Source organism: Mesocricetus auratus, unplaced genomic scaffold (assembly GCF_017639785.1).
Source record: "Mesocricetus auratus isolate SY011 unplaced genomic scaffold, BCM_Maur_2.0 Super-Scaffold_100007, whole genome shotgun sequence".
Classification (NCBI taxonomy): domain Eukaryota; kingdom Metazoa; phylum Chordata; class Mammalia; order Rodentia; family Cricetidae; genus Mesocricetus; species Mesocricetus auratus.
Window position 1 is genome coordinate 92,633,377 of NW_024429191.1, and position 16,718 is coordinate 92,650,094.

General features: G+C 48.3%; 1 protein-coding gene across 1 annotated transcript in view; it reads right to left on the bottom strand.

Moving 5' to 3' along the window:
• Nucleotides 1-8,543, bottom strand: part of Grb2 (growth factor receptor bound protein 2) — a 58,634-nt gene extending 50,091 nt beyond the window's left edge. Inside the window, exon 1 of the mRNA XM_005069919.4 lies at nucleotides 8,387-8,543. The gene's annotated coding sequence lies outside the window, so the exon portion shown is untranslated. The remainder of the gene's footprint in view (nucleotides 1-8,386) is intronic.
• Nucleotides 8,544-16,718: the final 8,175 nt, after the last annotated feature.

Consider the following 16,718-nt stretch of genomic DNA (forward strand, 5'->3'; position numbering starts at 1 on the left):
ACAGCTCTCCTTCTTCCTCTTTTCAGCCTCAGCCCCAGGCGACTGACAGGCCCAGCGGCCAATAGCGGCAGCTGCTTAAGCTATTCCCGAATACACTTCCTCTTCCTTCCCGCAGGGTGTAAGCTCAGGAGCCGGCGTCAGTGCCAGCCTTTCCCCTGAACACCCCTTCACAGCCTTCTCCAGCGCCCAAGGCAGTCTGGGCAAAGCCAGGCTCTGGAGGTGCTTACTCGTGTCCCCCCTCACCCCTACTGATGTCCTGAGACCCAGGGCGCTCCCACTCCCCGTCGGAAGCCATGCGGGACTTGTCTTGAGCGGCTCTACTCTTTATTGAAACTAAGCCCTGACCTGTTCAAGAAGAGGTGAGAGAGCCTAGAATGCTTTTTAGCCACCGACATAAGGGCAGGAGCACCAGCCTCGTCCATGCCCAACTGTCATTTGGTCATCGGAGGGGGAAGTCGGCTCTTGCACCAGATACCCTGTCGCCAGTCCTTGAAAAAGGTGATCCAGGTTTAACATTCAGGCATCTACTTTACTTCTAAAGAGCAGAGTTGAAGTTGTAATTTATATTTAAAAGTAATCCCTTTCAGCAAATCTGAGCTACCAAGTTATATTTGGGGCAGAGGAAGGCAGGGCTTCACACCAGAGTTACGGCAGACCTGGAACTTCCTAATACATACACACACCAGGGTGGCCAAGATTTTGAGGTGATTCTCCTGGTTGGCCCCCCGGGGTGTTGAGACCGCAAGTCCCCACCTCAAGTATCTTCACTGGGGACAGGTTAAGTGCAAGCTGGTGCCAGATTGTCCAAACCCAGCTTCCCTCAGTCAGGAGAGCCCCCCATGAGTAAGTAGCATTCTGTAGGTGACAGTGACCTGGGACAGTGTGGCCATGAGCAGGGGACATAACCTTACTCTGCATACCTAAGTGAAAATGAAGCCCCATTCTCATTTGCAGTCACCGTTCCCATACAAGGCAGATTATTTATAGTGGCACCTATCTTGGATAATTACTACCTAGCAGCTCACTTAGAGGGGCATGGGTGATTATTATTCTTTTGTCCTACAGTTCACATCTGGAACATTAATCAAGCATACAGTTGCAAATGGGCTAAGCAGACCAGCTGGGGATATTAGACGGCTGACATGGGTGCTGCCGGGGAGAGAGCCCCGGGTGGAAGTCCTCAGTAAAGTCTGAAGGCCACCGCCCTGATGAGCCCATTGCTGCCTGCTCTTCATGGCCTCACATGGGCTACTCTATGTGGTACAGATATAAAAGTATTAAAAACACAAAGGTTAGCCCCAGGGTCCTCAAATTCCCAGTATCCTCTGCAGTTATTTGATGGATTAACCGACATTACCATTGCTAAGTAAGAATGGGTATTTGGCTTCAAGTGCACCTGTGTCCACAGGCGCTGGGTACCCAAGAGCTGAAATTAAAGGCAGTCTGTAAGCTGTCCCGCTTGAGTGTTGAGATCCAAACACAGGTCCCGGGGAGATGAACAAATGCTTCAGACTTCCCAGCCATCTCTCCAGCCTGGCACCTCACTGCTTTGATTTGCATTTATGTTTTGTTTTAATTTCCAGTGACTTTGTCAGGATCTATCCAAAGCACTACACATGCACACGCACCACACACATGCACAAAATCTGATTTACTGCTCAGTTTATCTTAGAAGGCAGCTATTATCCCACTTTTCTGGTCAGAAAACTGGGTCTTGTTTAGTATTACAGGTGTAACTGATAGGGTCATTACTTGAATGAGTGGTATTTCTCCTGCCTCTCCAGACCATGAAGACTCAACATTAAGCCATGCTGGTCTAATGGCATGGAGAGAGAGGGAGGAAGGGAGAATTAGAGAGAGAATAGAATTTTATCAAATCCTTTAAGCTCATTTTCAGATACAATTCCCCTATCACTTCAACAATTAAAACTGTATTTTCTTAGACTTTACTGCGTGTGATGGGCTCTGGAGATGTGTGCTGCTCTCATTAGGAACTGCTAATGTACCCTGCCACTTCATTTTCTTGGGGAGAACAGCAGCATAAACTCTGGTAGGAGCTGGAGAGAAAGCCCAGTGGGAAAACATGTGCTTACCACAATCGAACCCTGGTTCAGTCACCAAGCAGTGTGTGTGTGTGTGGGGGGGTGTAAATCATCGTACAGGTGTCTGTCTTCAGATCTCTTCCCTTTAATAGTGTTGTGTATAAGCTGGGTGGCACACACCTTTAATCCCAGCACTCAGGAGGCAGAGGCAGGAGGATCTCTGTGAGTTCGAAGACCAGCCTGGTCTACCGAGCGAGTTCCAGGACAGCATCCAAAACAATACAGAGAAACCCTGTCTCGAAAAACCAAAACACAACAACCAATAGTGCTGTGTATAGCACAGTACATAGCTTTGTTGCTGTCTTTTTTTTTTTTTTTTTGGTTTTTACGAGACAGAGTTTCTCTGTATTGTTTCAGAGGCTATCGGTCCAGCCCGGCCTCGAACTCACAGAGATCCGCCTGCCTCTGCCTCCCGAGTGCTGGGATTAAAGGCGTGCGCCACCACTGCCCGGCCTTGTTGCTGTCTTTAGTGGAAGGTTGGATTCTTTTGTTATGAATAACTAATCTGCTTAGTTCATTTGCTACAGACATGGAGGTATTGATTAGATTTTCTCACATGCATCTATTCATGTGTTGTACACACATGTGTGCCTACCTACATGTTGAGACTTTTGGGAGTCAGTTCTCTCCTTCCACCAAGTAGGTTCCAGGGACAGAACTCAGTCACCAGACTTGGTAGCAAGCACATTTACCTGCTAAGTATCACAATGGCCTCTCATTTGGTTTTCTGTTAAGTGATTACTTGAATAGTTTTAACTTTCACAAGTGTTAGACATACATGTGTATTTTCTTCCTAAGACAAAGTCGTTCAATTCCCAGACCCACATGGAACTCCACTTCCAGGGGAAGTGACACCTTTTCTAGCCTCTTACACACACTTGGCACACATTTGGCACGCACGCACGCACGCACGCACACACACACACACACACACACGAATAAAAATAAATCTTTAAAAGGACTTCTTTTGCGTGCTTACTGATGGAATTTTTTTAAAGATATATACTATCCAATCTGCAATATTTTTGACTCTTTAAAAGTCTACTGAAGCCGGGCGTTGGTGGCGCACGCCTTTAATCCCAGCACTCGGGAGGCAAAGGCAGGCGGATCTCTGTGAGTTCGAGACCAGCCTGTACTACTAAGCGAGTTCCAGGACAGCCTCCAAAGCCACAGAGAAACCCTGTCTCCAAAAACCAAAAAAAAAAAAAAAGTCTACTGAAGCAACACTGAGGAGTTACTATCTGCTAGACATGGCAGCTGACATATAAACCATTAGCATCTACTTCCCAGATTTTTTTTTTTTTTTTTTGGTTTTACGAGACAGGGTTTCTCTGTATTGTTTTGGAGGCTGTCGGTCCAGCCTGGCCTCGAACTCACAGAGATCCGCCTGCCTCTGCCTTCCGAGTGCTGGGATTAAAGGCGTGCGCCACCACCGCCCGGCACTTCCCAGATTTTTTATTACTAAAAGTGACAAGTATAGAGCAAAGTCCACACCCATCAATCAGTATTCTCTAGTTATCAAGGGAGATCTTCTACAGAGGTAGCAAGACATATTTTCAAGTTTTAAAAACTGCAAAATACAGGCACTCAGAGGCTGAGGCAGGAGGATTGCTAAAAATTTGAAGCTACACATCAAGCCAGCCAAGGCTACATATCAAGGCCATATCCCAACACCTCCTCCAGTAATACTTCCTGCAAATTGTGTAAAGCAATATAATACATGAGTATATGTCTAAAACTGCTTGGCTAACAACTGTTCTCTCCATCAGTAGGTAACAGAATACTATTACTTTCTGTGTAGCACCCTCGTTCTTCCAGTAAGCATTGTTTCTTTGCACTGGGAATGTAAACCGAAGGCCTTACAGATGCTCTGGTATAAGGCCTGGGTGCAACCAGTCCTTCAGCATTTGCAAATAAAATGACACTAGAGAAGCAACTTACATTTTCAAAATCCTAGTGCCCTCAACTGGAATATAAGACTAATAGCAGTATCTATCTAATAAAAACATTTGGATGATTAAGAATAGCATTCTGGGGGCTGGAGAGATGGCTCAGGGGTTAAGAGCACTGACTGTTCTTCCAGAGGTCCTGAGTTCAATTCTCAGCAACCACATGGTGGCTTACAACCACCCATAATGAGATCCAGTGCCCTCTTCTGGCCTGCAGGCATACATGCAGGCAGAACACTGTATACATAATAAATAAAAATGAATCTTAAAAAAAATAGTATGATGGGTCCCTGTTCAACTCTGAGTCTACATGTGATGGTAAGTCTGAACTAGTACCCACACATATGAACTCAGGCCCATTAACAGTCTTATTAATCACAAACTGGGCTGAGCCTAGGGGCTATGACAATGCTAATCAGCTAAGCCCTGCCTATCATACTCAGGCTGTGGGTTCACATGGCGTATGCCTGTAATCTCAGCACTTGGGAGGAGAGTCCAGTCTCGTGTAAGCTACACAGCAAGTCTGAGGGCAAGCTGGGCTACAGGGGCCCTGTCACAAAACACACTCAGGGAAAGCACTCCTTAGCACGCTCTGTGTGCTAGGCTCTCGCCACCACAGCCCCAGGGAAGACATGCGTGTTTTAAAGTTAAATCACCTCACATCAGTCTTTAATCATTTATTTATTTTATATGTGTTGGTCCTTTGCCTGTAGGTATGTCTATATTAAGGCATCAGATCCCCTGGAACACGAGTTACTGACAACTGTAGGCTGCCATGTGGGTGCTGGGAATCGAACCTGGGTCCTCTGGAAGAGCTCTCAAGTGCTCTTAACTGCTAAGCCATCTCTCCAGCCCCCCCCCATCATTCTTAACATTGCATATGTAAGACTAACTACGGGGGGGGACTGGAAATGTGCCCACATTGGTAGAGTGCTTGGCTAGCATGCACAAGCCCTGAGTTTCATCCCCAACACCATACAAATGGGGTGTGGCAGCTTACATCTATAACCCCAAAACACTTTGGAAGTAGAAGAGGATCAGAAATTCAAGGTCATCTCCAGCTACATAATGTGCTTGAGGCTAGCCTGCTTGCAACAGATGAACTGATAAATAAATTAAAATCGAGAGAATTAGTCCAGCGTTTGAAGCATAGCACAGCGTTTCTCTCCCACATGCAAAGTCCCAGCATCAGTCCCCTGCACCAGAAGGAAACGGAACAAGTGCTGAATTGCTAGGGGGGGGTGACTCCACCAGAGTGAGAGGTCCTCCTAATGGGGAATGTCTTCTCCTAATCCAAGTATTTGTACGCAAACCTAAAAACCAATTGTTTTAAATCAGCCCACTCAAGAACTAATCTGTTACAGGGTGCCTAGCTCGATGTGTAACCAAACTTTTCCTGGGGAGGGCATAACACACGTCTACTCTCCCCAGATAGAGGGCCCACAACAGACCAAAGTATGGAAGCCACCAACTTGGTGAACCGATGAGTTCTACTGGAGTCAGTTACAGGAATATGGGTGAGGAGTTACAGGAGCAGAAATGACTCAAAGGCAGCTGCATCACCAGATCCCACCCCAGCATGAGTGACAGCTCACGAAGGCTAGGAAACCTGGAGCACACGGCACTGCCGGAGGCAGCTCCATAGGCTGGAGTCCTTTCCAAGCGACTCTGTCTAGCCCTCTTCCGGCAACTTGCCTGGCTTTTGCTTCTTCCAGGCAGCTGGTCTGGTCTAAAGCTTCTTCTTTGCAACTTGGTTTCTCCTCAGTTTTCATTGCTTATCCAGCAGGAGACGCCTGGTGAATCTGGTCAGTTTTAGGGACTTCCTGCAGCTATTTTGAGTTATTTGCTTCCTACAAAAATGTTTCAATTTACATTACACTACACTGCTGGAGTTCTACCATAGCCTAATTTAAAAAAAAAAACAAAAAACCCCTACCAAGTATGGTAGCATAAGCCTAAATTTCTAGCCCTGGGTGAAGGCTGAAGCAGGATGATTCAAAGTTTGAAGCAGGGCTACGCATATTTGCATACTGGTGCCCTCCTTTAGTCCCTGCACATGAGAAGCAGAGGCAGGAGGATCTCTGTGAGTCTGAGGTCAGCCTGGTATACATAGAAAGTGCTGGGACAGTCAGGACTACATAGGGAGTCCTTGCCTTAAAGTAAGTAACTAAACAAGTAAATAAATAAGAGGTTTGAGGCCAGCCTGGACTATATATAAATCAAGACCTCGTCTCAAAACAGTAGCTGAATTTTTAAAAAATTCCAGTTAATTTATTGTCGGGTATTGTTTATGCATACAAATTTTAAGACTCACTGCTAAAAACTGACTGGAATCTTAAGCAAGTTTTAAAATTTGCATTCCAGAAAATGCACTATGCCTGAACAATATAAAAATGATACATATTCAACTTGGCACAACTCTGGGAAAAACCAACTTTGGCAAACACAAAAACAAATCTCAATAATTACTGGTAAAGCTCCTCGGTATGTCCTAACTTCTGTGGGGAGAGCATGGTGGCTCTGTGCTGTAGTCACATCTCCTAAGTCTATGTAATGCTGCTGACATGTGACATAACAGATCACTAAAGAACCATCTCAGTGTGACCAACACCCAACAACTGACCTGGAGAGATGGGCTAAAGAGGTAACAGCTCAAGCTGATAAGAGCACTGGCTGCTCTTCCAGAGGACCAGGGTTCAATTCCCAGCACCCACAGGGCAGCTCACAGCCTCTGTAACTCCAGTTCCAGGGTATTGCCCTCTTTTAGCCTCTGAGGGCACCAAGCATACACATGGTGCCGGTACATACATGCAGGCAAAATACACTCACCCACACAAAAATAAAATAAATCAATTTAAAAAGCCTGGTAAGGATCAGTAGTTAGAATAGGTAGGCTTTCATTCACACATTTCCAAAGTTCTGTTCCTTTATGTTTTTCAAGCTATCTTAATTCATAAAATCCACAGCTGATTTTCATTTGACAATTAGCTGTTAGTCATACTAAAAACTCAAAAAGGAGTCATTTAGCCCCAAATTTCTCAATATTCCTCAACAGGGAAAAGGCACAGGAAGGAGAGAGAAAGAAAATACTAGGCTAAAGCCCATGATCTGTGAAGAAGACACTAAATACAAATGATAAACGCAAACAGGCAAAATCCACTTGTGATCTGGTGGCTCTTTGGAATGAATTAAGTCCTTTGAGTCTCCCAGTTCCCAGGAGAGAACTTAACCCCCCCTCCCGCCCCCATGATGCGCTAACAGCTCTTCTGGCTGAAGAATACAGTGGACGCTATAAGGAATGAAAACAGGGGGAAAGGTATCTTCCCGAAAAAAAGAAAAAGGCATCTTGGGACGACGGGGAAAATTAGCAGAGCCAAAACGGGCAGAAACTTCGAAAATTATAGCGGAGGAACAGCAAGAAGGGGAAGTAGCTTATTTTTAAAGGGAGGGTGGAGGGGTCAATGACTAGCGTTATAAATGGAGTGGAAAGGAGGCTGAGAAGAACCGGAGAACAAAGTGAAGAGGGGTGCGGAAGTCAAAATAAAGCCAATCTCTCCAGCCCCTTCTGAGTGTCAATAGAGCCAGAAGACGGACCCTGAGCGAGCTCCGGCTCCTCTGCAAACTGCACTGCGACTGCATCGGAAGACAGCCTAAAATCCACTTTCTAAACGAACTCCAGCTCACACGGAGCGTTGCAAACGGGCAGGAGCCAGCGGGGCTCTCTCGCTGAGATCCTTCCTCCCGGCATTCCCGTCAGCTGCGGCGGCTGCTGCCTCCCCCCCCCCCAACAAGTATTTTTCAAGTCGTTCTAAAAACGACGCGCCCAAAGCTCTGACAAAGACCCGTGGACGGGTGCGGGCAACAGTCGTCCTCACACACGGTGGATTCCCGCACACAATTCGGCCGCAAGATGCCCAGAGATGGTGACGTGGTTGCTCTGCGGGTCAAAGGAGCATCAATCACCACGTTAGCAGCCGGCACCGAGTCCCCCCCGCCTCCCGGGCTCGGGGCAGCCTGACTCGGAACAGCACCCCGCGCCCCTCGGCTGCTCCAAGCTCCGGGCTCCCCCCCCACCCCGTGCCAAGGCGGGCGGCCGCAGCACGAGCCCTCACCGGGTCTCTGCCGCAAGCGGGAGGAAGACCGGCACCAGGAAGGAAGCGCCCCAAAAGGGGAAACGAGGAGACGGCGGCGCAGCCACTGAGCTCGGGTCCGAGCCCTCCCCGGCCCGCGAGCGGCCCTCGCCGGCATCCCCGAGCAGACCGGGCCCGGGCAGCCCGCCGCGCCGCCCGGACGACGGAGCTCCCGCTCTCCTGCCGCCCGCTGTCTTGCACTCACCGTGGCGCAGCCGTCCGCTCCGTTGTCCAAGCCCGGCCCACCCTGCGCTGCTGCCCGCGGCCGCCAACCCCGCTGCTGCTCCCCGATGGCGGCTCCCGCTGCCCCGGCCACCGTCCCCGCGTCAGCCGCGCTCGCACTGCCGCCGCCGCCGCCGCCGCCCGATCGCTGAAGCAGCAGCAGCCTAGCTTCCGCTCCTAGGCAGGGTCCCGCGAGAACTTCCCCACGCGGCCCCGCCCCGCCGCGCCCCGCCCCCGCGAGACTTCCTCCCCCTTCTCCCCCTGGTCCCCCCGTCCCACAACCCCGGCGGAAAGGCCCAGAGCGCAAGCGCTCCTCCTCCGCCCCGCCCGGCAGGTAGCCCAGCGGGTGCCTGCGCGCATGCGCCAGCCCACCCCGCAGCAGGTGGCACGGGCTTGGCTCCGCCCCTGGGTCCCTGTAACCCTCTGGGTGCCGGAGCAGGTGAATTATAGCTCTGCCCTGGAGGAATAACACTCACTTCCCACTTTCGTCCCTTTCCCGTTCTGCCAAAACAAGGCAAAGAGGGAGAAAGGGAGAGAGGTCTCAGCATGGCTCAATCCAAGTAGAGGACCAGGCCTAGAATTGTCTGGGAATCTGATTCGTGCAACCTGCAGCGTTTGATGAATCGTTTGGCTTCTCGGCTCTTTGACTGAACCACAAACCTAGTATAGGCAAGCACTGTGCTGGGTAAAGAAGATAAAACGACAGAGATCCTGGCTTTCAAGCAATTCAGTCGAGAGTGGCAGCAGAAAAGTAAACAAGTAATGTCTTGAGCTGGAGAGACATCTCAGAGGTTAAAAGCACTGGCTGCTCTTCCAAAGGACCTGAGTTCCGTACCCAGCACACACTTCAGATTGCTAACACTGTCTGTAACTCCAGCTCTAGGGTATTTAGTGCCTCTGGTCTCTGCTAACACCAGCACTCATCTGCACACACACACACACATACACACACACACACCTATAACATTTATACATAATTAAAAATAAAACAAATAGCCCGGCATGGTGGCACACGCCTTTAATCCCAGCCCTCAGAAGGCAGAGACAGGTGAATCTCTGAGTTAGAGGCCAGCCTGGTCTACAAAGTGAGTTTCAGGAGAGCCAGACCTATTACATAGAGAAGCCCTGTCTTGAAAAAAAATAATAATTTTCTGGCTGGGAGGTGGTGGTGCACGCCTTTAATCTTAGCACCTGGGACGCAGAGATAAGCAGATTTCTGTGAGTTCGAGGCTAGCCTGGTGTACAAAGCTACACAGAGAAACCCCGTCTCAAAATAATAATAATTTTCTAAGCATTTAAATAAATAATGACTTAGTACTGTTATAGTTGTTTGGGGGAAAAGCTGAGGAAGCCAAAAAGATGGAGAAAAGCTCACTCTGTTCCTCTGCCCACTGCTTAAAGACTTCACGAAGAAGGTGGTGTGAAAGTCATTATTGGAGGGTGAGTAGGAGTTCCACGGCACAGGAGCCAGGGTGAGATCACAGAGAGGAATGGAGGCGGGAGAGAAAGTCCTGTTCCATGCAATGCAAAGTGCATAGATTCCCGTTCATTCGGGGGCTGCTGAGTATGGGGGAGTGGTACATGAAGCTTGGAGAAGTAATTCTCCGTTCCAATCGCAGGAGAGCACAGAACACATCTAATGTTAATGTGTTGTCTAGAAGCCAACAAAACAGCGTGGAGAGCACCCAAGCCTCCGGTACGATAGAGGAGATGGGTTCACTGAAACGGGGAAAGAGACATTGTTTGCTTCGAAAGTGCCTTCCGGAGTAAACTGTGAAGCCACTGCTTCCAGCAGCTTCCAATCCAGACAGAGTTACTTAGTCTGAAAGAGAAGAACTCGGCCCCTGGTGCCACTGAACTGCACGTCAGAACGACCAGGTACAGAGGAGGGAGCCGTCATCTGGTGATGCAGTATCCAGAAAGACTCACCACCTGCAAACCGAAGTCATGGTGCCTTCCGAGACAGCTGATGTCTTCATTCCATTCACAGGCACAGAGGGGAAGAAGCTGGACCGACCATGCCACCGGCTAGCCCTGCACAACCATCCTTTTTTTTTTTTCCTTTTTTTTTTAAAGATTTATTTATTACATATACAATGTTCTGTCTACAGGCCAGAAGAGGGCGCCAGATTGAATTGTAGATGGTTGTGAGCCTGGGAATTGAACTCAGGACCCCTGGAAGAGCAGTCAGTGCTCTTAACCTCTGAGCCATCTCTCCAGTCCCACAACCATCCTTAATGAGATCTGGTGCCCTCTTCTGGCCTGCAGACAGACATGCAGGCAGAAATTTGCATACTACATATATAATAAATAAATATTTTTTAAAAAGTTAAGGAAAAGGAGCCGGGCGTTGGTGGCGCACGCCTTTAATCCCAGCACTCGGGAGGCAGAGGCAGGCGGATCTCTGTGAGTTCGAGACCAGCCTGGACTACCAAGTGAGTTCCAGGGCAGCCTCCAAAGCCACAGAGAAACCCTGTCCTGAAAATCCAAAAAAAAAAAAAGTTAAGGAAAAGATGTTAGTAAGAACTCAAAAATAGGTCTGGAGAGATGACTCAGAGGTTAAGAGCACTGGCCGCTCTTCCAGAGGTCCTGAGTTCAATTCCCAGCAACACTTGGTGACTCACAACCATCTATAGTAGGATCTGATGCCCTCTTCTGGCACAAAGACATACAGGCAGCTAGAACACTCATATGCATAAAGTAAATAAATCTTTTTTTTTTTTTTAAGAAAAGAGACAGGAGGCACACACCTTTAATCCCAGCACTTGGGAGACAGGAGCAGTCAGATCCTGGCCTGGTGTACAGAGTGAGTTCCAGGCCAGCCAACAGTCAGGGCTACACACTGAAACACTTCTTGAAAAATGTACAAAACAAGATAAATAAAAAGACCCTGTCTCAAAAACAAACAAAACCAAGTGTGGTAATAGCACACAACTTAATCCCAGCACTCAGGAGGTAGAGGCAGGTGGGTATCTGTGAGTTTGAGGCCAGCCTGGTCTACAGAGCAAGTTCCTGGATTGCCAGGGCTACACAGAGAAGCCCTGTACTAAGATAGATGAATAGGCCTGGAGAAATGGCTTGGGAGTTAAGGATGCACACCGCTACTGTACCTGAGTTCAGTTCCCGCTATATCTACATCAGAGGACTCACAACCACCTGTAATTCCATCTCTGGGAAGATCCAATGCCTCTGGTCCCTGAAAGCATCTGTACTTACACTCACACACATACCCACACACTCACACACACACATATACCCACCACTCACACCCACTCACTCACAGACACACATCACTCACACCCACTCACTCACAGGCACTCAAACACACACACACACACACACACACACACAATTAAAAATTGATAGAAACAGGGGCTGTAGAGATGACTGAAAGGTTAAGAGCACTTTTTGCTCTTTCAGAGGACCTGGGTTCAATTCCCAGCATTTACATAGTGGCTCACAGCTCTCTTCCAGTTCCTAATAGGGATCTGACACCTTCTTTCAGCCTCCTTGGGCAGGAAGCATGCACAAATCACACATATACACATGCAGGCAAAACACCTGTACACATGAAACAAAAGGAGCTGGAGATGACTCTGTGGTTAAGAGCACTGGCTCAATTCCCAGCATCCACGTGGCAGATCAAAACCGTCTGTAACTCCAGTTCCAACTGCCTCACACAGGTACACATGCAGGCAAAACATCAATGCACATGAAATTTAAAAAAAAATCAAAGGGCTGGAGAGATGGCTCAGAGGTTAAGAGCACTGGCTAGTCTTCCAGAGGTCCTGAGTTCAATTCCCAGCAACCACATGGTGGCTCACAACCATCTGTAATGAGATCTCATACCCTCTTCTGGCCTGAATGCCAGAATACTGTATGTATAATATAAATAAAATCATTTAAAAAATAAAAAAGAATAATACTAGTAGTAATAATAATAATAATAAATAGCCAGGTGTGGTGGCACACAGCTGTAATCCCAACACTGGCGTAGTAGAGTCAGAGAATCAAAGTTCAAGGTCATCCTCAGCCCACATGGAATGTACAAAGCCAAGCCCAGGCAGCATAATCCCCTCTCCCAAACAAAGAAGCAAAAAAGAATCACGGGTCCTCTCAGTACTTAAGCATGAGCTCCTCTTTCATCTAGCCAAACGTTTGCAGCCGTGTTTGTGGTGGGCTCTGCTGCCACACAGTCAGAGAGGGTGTGGAGAGGGAGGAGGAGGAATCTGAGCAGGGGCACGTGGTGTGCGGAGCAGGGAAGGTGGAAGGGGTGTGTGGTGTATGAGGAAGGGACGGAGAGCTGGATTTTGAGTGGAGAATGCACCCCTCCGGGACACACAGGTGGAAATACCCAAGCTGCATTCGTCCCCTACCGACATTAACTTAGTATCTTTCGTCAGCCAGCAGGGTTTGCCCGCCTGAAGTTTGACACTGTGAATGGGAGAAGTCAGGCCTCTAAGAAGGTGACAAGGCTGTGCTGGTGACTTTGGGAGCACACCGCAGGGAACGTCTTCTCGGTAAGATGGAGGAATTGGGGTTTAGGTTGGGAGTCTGTCTGGTTAGCCTAAGAGGAAGTGAGGGTCTGGGACGAAGAAGCGTGCCGCCCACGTTGGGTGGAGACAGTTGGAGAGGCCCAGCAGACTCCATTGTGTGTCAGACTGAAGCAAGGCTGGGCCACGGTTCGATTTTCATCTTCCAACTACTTTATCACTGGGACTGCAGAGATAGCGTCTCAAGCGTGTCGCAAGGCTCTTCGGGATCAGCTCCTGCCTGCGAGCCCTCCCACTCAGTTCACAGGCAGTACCAAGTCCCTCAGTACTGAACCACTTGTGGTTTCCGGAAGGTGCCGTATCTTTTGAACGTCCATATCTTTGCTAATGCAATTTCCTCTATTCAGTTGGCCCTTTCCCTTATATTAAGTTCCCCAAGTCAGTGTTTTCTTCAAAATGTCTGTTATACCGGGGCGGGGTTGGTCACACCTATAATTCCAGCACATAGAGACAGGAGGACAGGAGTCCAGGTCACTTACTATACAGCAAGTTTAAAGCCATCCTGAGCGAACTCGGGCCCTTTCTCAGAAATAAAAGGAGGTAGAGAGCTGGAGAGATGGTCCATGGGTTGAGAGTACTTACTGATCTTAGAGAGGACCCGAGTTTGGTTCCCAGCGCCCACACAGGGAAGCTCACAGCCTCCTGTAACTCTAGTCTGTGGGGATGGGAAGCCTCTGATGTCTGTGGGCACCCAGGCTCACATGCTTCAACCCCCCAGTACATAATTAAAAATAAAACAATTTTTTACAAAATTAAAAAGGAAAAAAAAAACATCACTGTTATGTACCTCCAGTTTCATTGACTCTGAATGGACCTACGTTTTAGGCCAGACAATCCCACATGCTCATGCTTGTATTCTTAGATTCTCATTACCCACTGGGAAGTAAATAAGCAGATAGGCAGAAGGATGGAGGGAAAAATGTGTCTGCCTGCCTTCCTTCCTTCCTTCCTTCCTTTCTTCTTTCTTTCTTTCTTTTTTTTTTTTTTTTTTTTTTTTTGGTTTTTGAGACAGGGTTTCTCTGTGTAACAGCCCTAGCTGTCCTGGAACTGGCTCTTGTAGACCAGGCTGGCCTGGAACTCACAGAGATCTGCCTGCCTCTGTCTCCTGAGTACTGGGATTAAAGACGTGCGCCACCACTGCCTGGAGGAAAAGAATATTCAGAGGGAATAGTAATTGTGTCAAAATGGTGGAATAGTGGGTAAGGAGATATCACTCTGGCATAAAAACCTGTTGAAAACGATACCAAGAATTGTTGACCAAATCAGCCACTTGTGAATATAAACCAATCACCAAAAGTGTGTGTGGTGCGTCCCTCACATTCCCCAGCTCCTATGTTGTAGCTCTCTCGGTTTTTGCTGTTTTGAAGTTGTGGTGGAGGGGGGCGGGCGGTTACTTTCAGATGCTAGAAAAGGTTTCCACCTGTGACTTTTATGAGTTATCATACTGCCACCTGCAGGTAAGAACTGGGCATTGCCCTAGAATTTACTATTTTGCTGCCTGTCGCTGACCCCTTCCGGTAGGAGCGGGGGGGGGGGCCTAGGTCTCAATACTCCTCATGTCTTCTTGCTTGTTTAGTGGTTCCTTCAAAATTTCAATGACATTTGCTCAGTTGACTTCGGTAGCTCGTCGAGCTTGAGGCTGCACACCCACTCCTCTGAGTCTTCCTCTGCGCCTTTTTTTTTTTTTTAACGAGGCTCTTACTTTTTTTTTTTTTGTTTTTTTTTGTTTTGTTTTTTTGAGATAGGGTTTCTCTGTATTGTTTTGGAGCCTGTCCTGGAACTTGCTCGGTAGACCAGGCTTGGTCTCGAACTCACAGAGATCCACTTCTGCCTCCCGAGTGCTGGGATTAAAGGCGTGCGCCAACAACACCTCCTTCCCTGTAATTCTGCTTGGATTTCCCGCCTAGCTATATTCTGCACTATTACTTTTGAGAAAGGGTCTCTCCCTGAACCCAAGCTTTCAGTTCTGGCTAGGCTGGATGGATGGTCAGTGAGCTCCTGGGATCTGTCTGTCTCTACTCTCCAACACTGGGGTTACAGACACACATTCCATGTCCACTTTTACATAGCTGCTGGAAACCCTCACTCAGAAATTGCTTTCCCAGAAAGTGCTCTTCCCCACCGAGCCATCTCTCCAACCCCTCTATAATTTTTAAGAAGTCCCTGCCCCCAAGTTACTTTATCACCTAGTAGTGGTGGCAATGCTCCTCATCTCCAAACAGTGGGACACAGCAGAGCTCTACAAGCTCAGGGAGGAGTCAAAGACGCTTGCATGCCTTGGATCCCAGCACTTTTTTTTTTTTTTGGTTTTTTTTCGAGACAGGGTTTCTCTGTATTGGGATCCCAGCACTTAGACGCTTGCATGCCTTGCATCCCAGCACTCAGGAGGCAGAGGTGGGCAGGTTAGGGCCAACCTGGTCTACATAGCCCTGTAACCAGGGCTACACAGGGAGATCATGTCTCAAGAAAATTAATAAGACCAGAGAGAAGGAAGCAGGGAGTTCGTGGAGGCTCTGTAGAGGAGGTGGTGTCTGAATTGTCTAGAACATTAGTGAGCACCGCCCGCCATAGGTAGAGCCAGGCTGGGGCCCCACTAGATGAAGCAGTAAACGTTTAAGATGGAGAAAAGAGTCAACGATTCTCATAAATCCCAAACAGAGGACGAGTGCTGTGATTCATTGTGGTTCCCGGATTTCAGAGATTTCCGATCATCAGATGTTCTAAGAAGGACCCAGAAATACGAACCTTAAGCAAGTGCTTCAGGTAGGGCTCAGGTTTGTCATCTCTGGGGCGGCCCCTAAATGGCAATGCTTCCTGAGTACGTGACTTCATGGGTACCTTCCTGTGTCTCCATTACAGGACTCAGGATGTTAATAGCCCTGGGTCGGGGAGAACTTGCGGGCATGTCCCTCAAGTGCTTCTCCTGGGACTTCATGCTGTCTGCAACTGGGAAATGCCAGGAAAGTGCTTCGTGTGGTCTGGGACTGAGGCTGAGGCTTCTCAGTGCCCTATATAAGTAAATGCATAAAAGCCCAAATGAACAAGTGGGCTTTGGTTTTGACAGCTTTGTCAAGATCAAGTTCAGAGGAGGCCGGCCCTCTCCCATTCCTTCTGTTTCTGGGACCACATCTCTCCCAGGATAGCTTCTGCTCATTAAAGGGACAGAGTCGAGTCTGGGGCTTGAGAGACAGATCAGTGGCTAAGGGAAACCACTGGGGTTTCACAGGACCTGGGTCTAGTTCTCATTGCCCACATCACTGGGCAGCTTACAACCGGTGCCCCCACACCCGCTCAGAGTAGAGCTGTGCATGCTAAGAGCACACTCCTCCAACTGAGCTACATCCCCAGCCTTCACTGAAGCCCTGGCATCAAATGGTCCTGCCTGATATGACAGGGCAACTGGGATCACAGGGAGGTACTCAGTCCGTGTTCAGAAGTTGGTCGTCATCTCACATGGAAACTCTGTAGACTTTGAACATTAAGGCCAGACTCTCTCCTTTCTTTTGTCTCCTCCTTGTCTTTCTCTTTTAAAACACAGTTAGGTTTAAAAATCACCCAATTGGCTGTGAGGTGATGGCGCACGCCTTTAATCCCAGCACTCGGGAGGCAGAGGCAGGCGGATCTCTGTGAGTTCGAGGCCAGCCTGGTCTACAGAGCGAGTTCCAGGACAGCCTCCAAAGCAATACAGAGAAACCCTGCCTTGAAAAAACAAAACAAACAAACAAAAAAAACAAAAATTAAAAAATGCACTTAATTGTCACG